This window comes from Gavialis gangeticus, unplaced genomic scaffold, assembly GCF_001723915.1.
Source record: "Gavialis gangeticus isolate Ggan-Ray unplaced genomic scaffold, GavGan_comp1, whole genome shotgun sequence".
Taxonomy (NCBI): domain Eukaryota; kingdom Metazoa; phylum Chordata; order Crocodylia; family Gavialidae; genus Gavialis; species Gavialis gangeticus.
The window spans coordinates 12,233,997-12,237,590 of NW_017728992.1; the positions used below are offsets into that span (position 1 = coordinate 12,233,997).

At 44.3% G+C, this 3,594-nt stretch overlaps 1 long non-coding RNA gene across 1 annotated transcript in view; it reads left to right on the plus strand.

Annotated features, from left to right (window-relative positions):
• The window catches only part of LOC109300280, a 9,258-nt gene extending 8,047 nt beyond the window's left edge, over positions 1 to 1,211 (plus strand). Inside the window, exon 3 of the long non-coding RNA XR_002098179.1 lies at positions 26 to 1,211. This is a non-coding gene — a long non-coding RNA (uncharacterized LOC109300280). The remainder of the gene's footprint in view (positions 1 to 25) is intronic.
• The last annotated feature ends 2,383 nt before the right edge of the window (positions 1,212 to 3,594 follow it).

Genomic DNA, 3,594 nt, shown 5'->3' on the forward strand with positions numbered 1-3,594 from the left:
GCTAAACGTGTTCCTGCCCTGTGAGGTCCAGGGACATGTTTGGAAGCCTGCTTATGTTGCAAACTGGACTGGTTTTCAAGCTGCTCTCAGGGCAAAAAGGTGGAACGCAAAGGCTTGTCTATGCTGCTGAGACTCCTGAGTGTAGCACTATAGTCTCCCCCACCTACTCCCACTCCACATGCACCAATCCTAGAAATGAGGCACTGAAGCTACCCTGAGGGAAACCCCAGTGCCATTCTCATGCATGTCCTAGGCAGCTTGAGAGCAGCAACCGGGGCACCTCCAGAGGGGTGTTACATGATCCCCTTGGCATTCTAATTGCACCAGCTTGCCCCAGTTTATACCAATTTGCACTTATACCCATGGATAAATTGTGCCTCCTGGTTGATCTCTTGTGAACTTGACCCCCTGAGTTGTAAGCTAATTTTCTAAAAGACCTTTGCAGCTTGATGTTTACACACACTTTTTTTACAAGCCTGAATTTTCTTCCCACTGTGCTCAAGTGATGTGTCACACTCTGGGAAAGCATTGGTGCTTCCTCACACTGTGGAGCCTTGGGCAACTGGCTGATGATGCAGTTAGCAATGCAAAATGAGAAGCGGTATCATTTAGTGAGGTTGCTTGTTGTTGTTTTTTTAACTCTGCTTGCTTCATCTTTTGATGCGATTCACTTAAAAATGTAGCACAATAATAGCAGCAGAAGGATGAAAAAGCACTAGTGCTATTATGGCCAGCAGCTGGGATCTATCTGTTTATTTATTCATGGTGATATCTTCGGTTTATGTTACTAGTAGTCATTGAAGGAATTCCAGGGAACCAGAAAGGTACCTGAAATTCTATTAGCAGAGGTGTCAAGTACATTTTAATATAGGAAAGAACATATTCATAGTAGGTATATTTCACCAAGGGAGAATTCAGGAATGTCTCAGCACTCTAAAAAATGTCCTACTCCATTTCAACTCAGCTTGCCAGTCCACTTTAATGCTCATTATCTTCTGCTGTCAACTATGCTCCCATTTTTTTAAACTCTATGATTTTTGTGTTTTAAATGATTCGTGGTTTGCTGAATGAAGTCTTTGAAGTATGTCATGGGTATTCTCTATAAAAATCAATGAAATGTAACTGAACCAAATCTAATTAAGTGTCTATGTGATTTAGAAGACTTTTCCTTCAGCTGCCATTTGCATTAAAAAGATTTGTAGACTTGTTTACCTAAGACTCCCCATTGGAAATTTTTTAACACAACTAAAACTGTGGATTCAGTGCTCACAAGTAAAAGAGGAATGGGAGAGTGGTATAATGCAATCCCACATTTCTTTGGGAATTAATGTGAATTATACATAAAAATAGAAACAATTTCTGCATATATGTTAGAGTCATGCAGTTCTGAGAAATCACTTCTTCAATTAAAAGTATCTGGGGTAATGACTTTAATTATCAAAATTATGTTTGTCATTATATATTCAGCTCCAATGAACTGGTTCATGTAGATAATAATTATGCAACCTCTGCTTCCTTTAAAAGATGTTACCTTCATTATGTTAAACTATTGTGTTTTTTGTACATCAGCATGAAATCATTGAAACAGATGAAAGCAGCTTTTTCATAGTACAATAGATGTTATTTTGGGGGAAAAATTAAAATGTCACCCTTAATCAAAGGCAGAGCTGAGTCTAAAAGTGAAGTATACATGCAAACTTTACATGCAGGGACATTAAAAAGCATTTTTCCTTCCCTTGTACTGATAGATGAAGCTGGTAGGGCAGGGAGAGAGAACAAGGAAAGTAAGGAGCAGTTTTAATATATGCATTCCCTTCTTCAGAGGTGGCAAAAACCCTCGTTTGGCTTATGGTGGAGTTCATATTGTGGAGAAAGGAAGGGATTGCAATTGGACAGTACCATGTATGTGCGGTATTCTGTGCTCTGTGGTCAGTGAATTTCCAACAGAAAATCTACCTTGAAGTTGATGCTGCTCCAAGAAGCATGAACTAACGGCTATGGTTTCTTCCTCCTTCATATGGAAGTCAGTGATCTCCATGCTCCAGCACTGGCAGTCTACCTATGCTAAGGAGAACCAAACTGTTATCAATACAAGAATGTGGTTTCTTTCTTGCAAACACATGCTGGAGATGTGCTGCATCAATGTAAGTGGGGCTCTCACCAGGGCAGTTCACAGTAATCTAATTGCAGGCCAAGAGACACTGGTGGGATCCCCATTCAGCACTGGTGCTTCATGTCTACACTAAGGTTTTGCACCCATGCAGTAGGTACCTCAAGATAGTGACAATAGTGCAAATTGCCTTAAAGTAGACAAGGGGATGAGATTATGGGGGGGAGGGGAGGAGGTAACTCTTGTTTTTCCACAGAGTTCAATGGACTTTCCCATGCTGTCCCGTTCCCCCCAGCATGAAGTCGGAAATTTTTACTGCACAGTTTCCAGGAAGAATGGGAAGGAAACTGTGTGATGCAGAACTCCCAGGTGGTGTTCTGGGCAACAGGGTCCTTAATCTTTGAAGGACAAGGTGACACAATAATGATGGCATCAAATAGCAGAACACCTCTGGGCACTAGGTTCTTTCCCTCTCTGCAGGTATCTGTTGAGCATGTCTATACTGCATTCATACCTCTCGACAGTGAAACCAAAACACACCACTTGAATTAGCCACTGGCAGCTGGCATGGTAGACCTGCCCTCAGGCTAATATGCCCTTGCACCGCTGTCTTGAGTCAAAGTGCCTGGCTGCTGCAGCCATTGCCCTTTGTTTTCAGTGCCCTGCTATTCCTACCTGCTCTTTCCAGATGTCCTACAAACCACTACTCCAGGAAAACTCTTTTGGCCTCATGGCTGGCAGTGGTGATCACCTGGCAGCTTGTGACCACATGCTTGGGCTTGCTGTCTGCATTCAGTGGGAAGCCACAGACCCCACTTAGCATGGGGTGAAATCCATGGCTGTCCTCTGCTCATTCCCACCCCCACCCATGCCTGGCAGAAGCAGAAGCAGTTGGTATAAATCCAGAGGCCCCAGCTCTGAGCACCCCATCCATGGTTCTCCACAGAGCTCCTAGTCCTATTTGGAGCAGCAGGAGTCATTGGGACGAAGCCAGTGACTCTGACCCAGTGGGTCCCCACCCTTCCCAGTGCATGGTGCCCAGAGGCAGATGGAAGGTGGTGTGTTGCATCCCACTGTCCTGACATTGGAAAACCTCCTCTGCATGCACATTGATTGTGATGGTGATGTAAAAAAATTGACATGGGCGTTAAGGACCCAATCCTCTCAAACAGTCACAGTAGGAAGGGAACAAATGAAGAAAGAATGTATTTGAACACTGGCAGGGCAGCTGCACTAGACATTTACCACTGCAGCTATGAGGAGCAGGGCCAGTACAGGCTGGTTTATGTTGCAGGCAGCGCAGCAGTGAAGAACATGGCAGCCCTTCTGCTTTCCATGGTGACGACCAGCAGCAGCCTAGCTGCCGAAAGCAGATGCAGTGTGAACCAGATCACTGTGCCCTGTCACATGTATGGGGTATGCACGTGGTCCAAGGTAACAGCCATCACTCCTGTATCTTTGCATGAGGGTGACACAGTAAGGGC